The sequence below is a fragment of the Saccopteryx bilineata genome, chromosome 3, assembly GCF_036850765.1.
Source record: "Saccopteryx bilineata isolate mSacBil1 chromosome 3, mSacBil1_pri_phased_curated, whole genome shotgun sequence".
NCBI lineage: Eukaryota > Metazoa > Chordata > Mammalia > Chiroptera > Emballonuridae > Saccopteryx > Saccopteryx bilineata.
In genome coordinates, this window is record NC_089492.1 from 303,581,461 (window position 1) to 303,589,804 (window position 8,344).

Below are 8,344 nucleotides of genomic sequence, written 5' to 3' on the forward strand. Positions count from 1 at the left end.
GGGTTTCTCCACCAAGCTGCCAGTTTCCTTCAACTGCTTATTCCACTGAGTAATGTTATTCCTATGTAATGGTGCTTCATTATAAATGTGCTGATATTCAGGTTGCACTTTGGTCACGGATTGGAATTTAGTGAGCCACAGAACACACTGAACTTTCCTATGTACTGTCCACATCTCCACTGGCATGGCGTGGGCTGCTCCGAGGTATACACAGTGTTACGTCATCATCTGCGCATGCGCACATGCTGCCGCATCATCCTACAGAAACTGGGAGGGTTTTCCTTTCATTTGGTGTAGATCTTACATTTCTATCATCTTTTATTGCTTTCCTGTGACCAGTCAAAAGTGCACCATAATTTTACAAACACACTGTACTTTACTGGTCAGCTAAAGTATCCCACTTCAGGAAGCGTGAAAAAATTTTTGTGGACTTCTTTTTGGAAGACAGACACTTTGTTTACTGTCATGATATCAGTAGCCTTGTCAGCCAGCTAGGTGTTACCACTTACAGTCCAACAGAATGGTGGCTATTTCTTGACAGCTCTAAACGCAGTCTGAAATGTGTTTTTCTACACAACAGTAACGTTTATGCAGTGGTTCCAATTGGTTATTCAACTCATCTGCAAGAGGATTATAATGACATAAAAATTGTCCTTGACTTTCTGAAGTATGAGGAGTATAACAGAATCATTTATGTGGATCTTAAAATGGTAAATTTCCTGCTAGGACAACAGAGAGGTTTCACGAAGTATCCTTGCTTTCTGTGTTTGTGGGACAGCCGAGCTTGGGAGAAACACTGGCCACAGCAGGAGTGGCCAAAATGTGAAGCTCTGGATGTAGGGATGCAAAATATTGTGAATGAACCTGTAGTTAATTGAGATAGGATAATTTTTCCCCCACTTCACATCAAACTTGGCTTAATGAAGCAGTTTGTTCAGGCTTTAAATACAGAGAGTGAATGCTTTCAACATATTATTTCTGCTTTTCCTTCCTTGTCTTTTGAGAAGATAAAATCAGGTGTATTCGATGGACCTCAAATTAGAACCCTAATATGTAAAAAAATATGCCAGGAAGATGAATAAGGAGGAGAAAGAAACATGGCAGTCTTTTGTGGCAGTTACAAAAATCTTCATTGGCAACAAAAAAGGAGAAAACTATGAACTTCGGGTTCAAAAAATGCTGTTGGCTTTTCACGGCATTGGAAGTTACATGAGCATTAAGATTCACTTCCTGAACAGTCACCTTGATAAGTTTCCCAAAAATCTTGGAGCTGTTAGTGATGGCAGACTAATGCTGGAGCATCAAGTGAGATTGTTCTCAGGAAGTACACAAATACAAGAGCTACAAACGAAAATTTTTGCCTAAATAAAATTTATTTATTTATTTTTTTCTTTTTTCTTTTCCTAAGAGACGGGGTCTCGCTATGTTACCCAGGCTGGAGTGCAGTGGCTATTCACAGGCGCGATCCCACTACTGATCAGCACGGGAGTTTTGACCTGCTCCGTTTCCGACCTGGGCCGGTTCACCCCTCCTTAGGCAACCTGGTGGTCCCCCGCTCCCGGGAGGTCACCATATTGATGCCGAACTTAGTGCGGACACCCGATCGGCATAGCGCACTACAGCCCAGAACTCCTGGGCTCAAGCGATCCTCCCGCCTCAGCCTCCCGAGTAGCTGGGACTACAGGCGCGCGCCACCACGCCCGGCCTGAATAAAATTTAAATAAGTTTTGCAAAATTTTATGATTAAAATAAGTGTTTTAAATTCTAATGCAATTATATCTATTAGAGGATTAGTGTAGTTACTGTGTTATATAAATTATTGTATTTTCACAAAGCTAATACCCAAGAAGACATTCTACTTCATCATGTTAAACTAAATGTTAAATATTTTACAATAAGATGAAAACTCAAATCTTGAATTGCAAAAAAACTGTAGCTTACAGAGAAAAACTAAATCACACTTGAGATCAGCACACTTGAGTTAGGTTAGAACAAGTGTTTTTGTGGATGCAACAAAAAATTTTGTTTCCCAGTGTAATCTGTGAATATACTTGGAATTTTCTACTTTGATGAGAAATTCTCAATTAGGCCTGGCCCTTGGTTCAGTGGTAGAGTGTCAGCCCGGCTTGTGGATATCCTAGGTTTGATCTCGGCCAGGGTACACAGGAGAAACCACCATCTGCTTCCCTTCCGTGCATACTTTTATCTCTCTCTATTCTCTTTCTTTTTTTTTTTTGTATTTTTCTGAAGCTGGAAATGGGAGAGACAGTCAGACAGACTCCCGCATGCGCCCGACTGGAATCCACCCGGCATGCCCACCAGGGGCGAAGCTCTGCCCACCAGGGGGCGATGCTCTGCCCCTCCGAGGCCTCGCTCTGCCGCGACCAGAGCCACTCTAGCGTCTGGGGCAGAGGCCAAGGAGCCATCCCCAGCGCACGGGCCATCATTGCTCCAATGGAGCCTTGGCTGCGGGAGGGGAAGAGAGAGACAGAGAGGAAGGAGGGGGTGGGGGTGGAGAAGCAAATGGGCGCTTCTCCTATGTGCCCTGGCCGGGAATCGAACCCGGGTCCCCCACACGCCAGGCTCTACCGCTGAGCTAACCGGCCAGGACCATCTCTCTTTCTTTCTTTCCCACTCTTCCTCTCTCTTTCCAACTGCCATGGCTCAATTTATTCAATCACATAAGACCTGGGCACTAAAAATGGCTTTCTGGAGCATCTTCCTCAGGTGCTAAAAATAGCTCAGTTGCAACCATGGTCCCAGATTGGCAGAGCATCAAGTCCAGACAGGGGTTGCCAGGTAAAATCTGGTAGGTAGGGGTCCATGCGGGAGTCTGTGTTTCTGTCTCCCCTCTCACTTGGAAAAGAAAAAAACCAAAAAGAAATCCTTGATAACCTGCACCTGAGCTCCTTTGCATTTCTGGGCCTTAACCTCACTCCAGGGGGGTTCAGATTTGAATTGGAGTGTGGCCTTGGCCTTACATTTGTAAAGACTACTTTGAGGAAACTGACTTACAGAGTTATACAAAGACAAAGAGAGTGATATCATCCCTTTTCTTATAAATGTTTATTATATGTATTTTATTGTCTTCCTTTATGGCTAGAAATCTCAAATATTCCTCTATATACATGAAAATCCTAGGGATAGTATTTTTTACTTTTTTGTGCCTTTATGGAAATATTTCTATGTGAGCAGCAACATGAAAATTACAATTAGTTCCTGCTCGCTAGTATTTTGCCCGATTGATGCGTAAGTATGGGGGAGCGCCATGTGTGTAAAGTCTATGTAAGGCTGTGGGTGCTTGCCCTCAGGGCGGCAGATGACAAATAGTAGATTGTCTCACACCATTGGTAGGATCTATTGTTTGCTGTTGTTTGCCTGGGAAGTGGTTTCCCCACCACCCCTGTAAAGCCAGTAGCCACAGCCAGCATCACAGCCACCTGGCCCGTGCAGGTTCACATTTGATTCAGACAGAAGGTAATGAAACAACAGAGCCAAGAACTAGTGGGCCATTACCTTTTATCCTAACTCACAACCGGCGGGTGAGAAAATACACACAGTTGGAAAACACTTCCCTTTTCATTCAGGGCTCCCATAGCCACTGACTCATCGGAGGATTCCTAGAATCAAATGTTTCTACCTCACCAACTTTATTCACCTCTTTTCTGCATCTCCTTCTCTCTGTACAAACTGTGCACAAACTGGCTTCACCTTCAGAACTCCACCATCTTGGCTGCTTCTCCTCTGCCATGATAATTTCCGGAACCGAGAGCACAATTAGTTCTGAATTGATATTACTGTGATCGTAACATGGTAAGCATATATATTTTAAAAATATGAACAAAGGTATTAATTTTTCTCATTTATTTTTAATATGATATACAGAAATCCTGTGTTGGCCCTGGACAGTTTGCTTAGTGGTAGTGCATTGGTCCAGAGTGAATGTCCTGAATTTGATTCTTGGTCAGGGAACACAGGGGAGGGGTTTGTTTCCGGCTCCACCCCTCCACATTCTGTCTTTTTCTCTCTTCTGGTCCTGCAACCATGGCTCTATTGGCTGGAGTGAATTGGCCCCCAGCGCTGAGAATGACCCCAGTGGCCCCCTGCTCAAGCGCTAAAAATAGGCCCCAGTTCTAATGGAGCAAATGCCCCAGAAGGGCAAAGCATCGCCCCCCCTAGTGGGCTTGCGGTGTGGATCTCAGTCGGGGCGCATGTGGCAGTCTGTCTCTCTGCCTCTTCTCCAATCACTAAAAAGAAGAAGGAAGTTTTCCATTAAAATACATTGAAAAGTCTGTTATTCCTCAAACAAAAGGTATGTGGTTATATTGTCATTTCTACTTACTCATTTTATATACAAAGTCATCAGTTATTGGTTTTTAAAAGAGTTTCACATAGTGCATTTTGAATAAGTATAGAAATAAATAAAAACAGTGTGCCTGACCTGTGATGGTGCCGCGGATAGAGCATCGACCAGGAACGCTGATGCTGCCAGTTTGAGAGTGTGTTTGGAGATTCTAGCAGGGGAGCGCAGCACTGTACACCCTTGACCTAAGAATGATCTTCTCCTCTATTGGGGAAAGTTGTCCTCTTCAACCAAGCCACAGCTTCAGGAGGGACGCAGGTAGAATGGTGAGGGAGGAAGGGGACACCTGCCTAGCCAGCCAGATCAGCCAAGTCAACCCTGGTAATCAATGGGTCAGAGCCAGATTGCCCTCACACTCTAATGTTGCCAGTTTGAAACCCCAGGCTTGTCTGCTCAAGGTACATATGGGAGTTGATGCATCCTGCTCCTCCCCACTTTGCGTCGGTCTCTTTCTCTAAAATAAATAATATCTTTTAAATATAAAGAAAAAAAATTCTGTTTATCTCTGCATAGAGCCTGCACATTTAGAATTATTGTATCATGACCTGATGTCAGCAGACATGGCGAGAATGACCCCGTTTCTAGCACCTGCCAGGCCATATCACCTGGAATTTGCCACTGGCCTTGACTGCCAGGCTGCCTTGTTCTTTTTCCATTCAGAGTTCCCCTTCCTCGCTGGGTTGTAAGCAGTGTGCAGGTAACTACGTCCTTTCAGTCATTCCAAGTACTAATACCACAGAGCCAGGCATATCAGAGACACTTAATACAAGTATAATTTTGACTCAAAATTCTATTTTCCCGGCCCTGACTGGTTGGCTTAGTGGTAGAGCATGGGCATGGCGTGCAGGAGTCCCGCGTTCGATTCCCGGCCAGGGCACACAGGAGAAGCCCATCTGCTTCTCCACCCCTCCCCCTCTCCTTCCTCTCTGTCTCTCTCTTCCCCTCCCGCAGCCAAGGCTCCATTGGAGCAGGGTTGGCCCGGGCGCTGAGGATGGCTCCATGACCTCTGCCTCAGGCGCTAGAATGGCCCTGGTTGTAACAGAGCAATGCCCCAGATGGGCAGAGCATCGCCCCAATTGGACATGCCGGGTGGATCTCGGTTGGGCGCATGCAGGAGTCTGTCTGACTGCCTCCCCGTTTCCAATTTCAGAAAAATACAAAAAAAAATTCTATTTTCTGGAATGTATCCAAAAAAAAGAAGTGATTATAATACACACACATATGCACAGGAAGGTCCAGAGATATTTTTTATGGGAGTTTTTTTTTTAAGGTAACTATAGATTCATGTGCAGTTATAAGAAATAATACAGCTTGACCTGTGGAGCTGCAGTGGATAGAGTATTAACCTGACTGCTGAGGTCACCGGTTCAAACCCTAGGCTTACCTGGTCAAGGCACAAATGGGAATTGATGCATCCTGCTCGTCCCCCTTTCTCTCTCTTTCTCCTCACTAAAACAAACAAATTATTTTTAAAAAGTAATACAAAAGGGATCCGTTGTACCTTTACCCAGTTTACCCCAATTCTTTCAAGGGCAAAATTATAGTGCAGTATCACAAACAGGACATTGAGATAGATAGTATCCATCAATTTTATTTAGATTTTTCTACAGAATTGTTTTCTAAAATGAAAAAGTAGAAATATAAATATCTCACAGTAGTAGTATATTAAATAAATTATGGTCTGCTATAATGGCATATATTTATTCATAATGATATTGAGTTATATTAACTGAGGAAGGAATTTAGGATGAATTACTAAGCCAAGAAGGTAGGTTTTAAAAGGTATGTATAGTGTGGGAGCAGAGACTTGGTAAAATTAAGAACTCAGCCTCTGCCTGACCCATGGTGGCACAGTGGATAAAGTGTAAACTTGGAACATTAAGGAAGCTGGTTCAAAGTCCTGGGCTTGCTGGGTCAAGGCACATATGACAAGCAATCAACAAATAACTAAACTGAAGCCACCATGAGTTGATAATTCTCATTCCCCACCTCCTCTCCCTGTAAAAATGATAATTAAAACATTAAACCAACAAACAAAAAAGGAACCCAGATTCTGTGGTCTGACTTTCAGGATATGATTCGTAGCTCTGACACTTACTAACCTTAAAAGTGTCTATTCCCTACAGGTAAGATTACAATAAAATTAGCACCTACCAGGTATTACTGTCTCAATTCTTAAGAAAAGAATCTACATTAAACACAGTAACATGTTATTACTGAAGATCAATAATATCACATATCATTTTTTTTGTGACAGAGACAGAGTGAAACAGAGAAAAAGACACCTAGGGACACACAGGAGGAAGAGAGAGATGAGAAGCATCAATTTTTAGTTGTAGGTCCTTCGTTGTTCATTGATTGCTTTCTCATATGGGCCTTGATTGGGTGGGAGGCCACAGCAAAGCAGAGTGACCCCTTGCTCAATCCAGTGACATTGGACTCAAGCCAGCAACTTTGGGCTTTAATCCAGCGACCTTGGGGTTTCGAACCTGGATCCTCTTTCAGTCCAACACTCTCCACTGTGCCATCTCCTGGTCAGGTATGCCACTACATATTGTTATCAAAAAAATTCAAACACACTGGTCCTTTTTCTTTTCTTTTAAAAAATATATTTATTGATTTTAGACAGAGGAGAAAGGGGAGGAGAGGAGCGGGAAACCTCAACTGGTAGTCGCTTCTTGTACCTTGGCCAGGCAATCCCAGGATTTCAAACTGGTGACCTCAGCATTCCAGGTTGATGCTTTATCAACTCTGTCACCAGAGTCCAGCCTGTTTCTCTTTTATTGCTATGCAAAAATATATGATTGTCAAACGTGCTGTCTATATAATCAATGCTAACTGAAAAATTTCAGAGCCACTTAAAAATAAAATTCTTTGGCACTCTCTCCTGGGAGCACCCCCCGCTCCCCCGTCTCCCTTCCACCAAAACTGCTGTTTTTTGCCTCTGTGAGTTGTTAATTAAAGACCATCTCTTCCACTTCTGTGACTTTCTAAGTAAACATCCTCTTATATTTTGGAAAACACAATTTTTATTTTATTTTATTTTATTTTAATTTTTAAGTATTTCTTAATTTTATATTTTATTTTTTGTATTTTTCTGAACTGAAAACCAGGGCGGAAGTGAGGGTGACTTCCACTTTCGCTGTACCAGTACCAACCCAGCATGCCCACCAGGGGGCGGTGCTAGGGGCATCTCGGGCATTGGTCTGTTGCAACCAAAGCCATTCTATCGCTAGAGGCAGAGGCCATGGAAACATCCTCATCACCTGAGCCAGCTTTGCTCCAATGGATCCTTGGCTGCGGGAGGGAGATAGAGAGAAAGCAGAGGGAAAAGAGTGGAGAAGCAGATTGATGCTTCTCCTGTATGCCCTGGCTAGGAATCAAACTCAGACTTCTACAGATGAGGCCGACATACTACTGCTGGAGCCAACCGGCTAGGGGTAATTTATTTATTTTTTTCTATTTTTCTGAAGTGAGAAGCATAGAGGCAGAGAGACTCCCTATGTGTCTGACCGGGATCCATCTGATATGCCCATGAAGGTCGATGTTCTGCCCATCTGGGGCATTGGTTTGTTGCGACCAGAGCCATTCTATTGCCTGAATGGGAGGACATGGAGCCACTGAAGGCTCCCGGGACAACTTTGCTCCAATGGAGCCTTGACTGCATGAGGAAAAGAGACAGAAAGAAGAGGGGTTAGAATGAAGGTGAAAGGCTCTTCTCCTGTGTGATTGGGGAAGAATTGAAGATTTATTTATTTATTTATTTTTGGTGTCAGACATAGAGACAGAGGAGGGGACAGATAGGGACAGACAGACAGGAAGGGAGAGAGATAAGAAGCATCATTCTTCATTGCACACTTTAGGTGTACATTGATTGCTTTCTCATATGTGCCTTGACCAGAGGTTGCAGCAGATCAAGTGACCCTTACTTACTCAAGCCAGTGACCTTGGCTCCAAGCTAGCAACCTTTCATGGCTGAGG

General features: G+C 43.6%; 1 protein-coding gene across 1 annotated transcript in view; it reads left to right on the top strand.

Moving 5' to 3' along the window:
* Nucleotides 1-8,344, top strand: part of LOC136330155 (zinc finger protein 432-like) — a 98,637-nt gene that overhangs the window by 66,560 nt on the left and 23,733 nt on the right.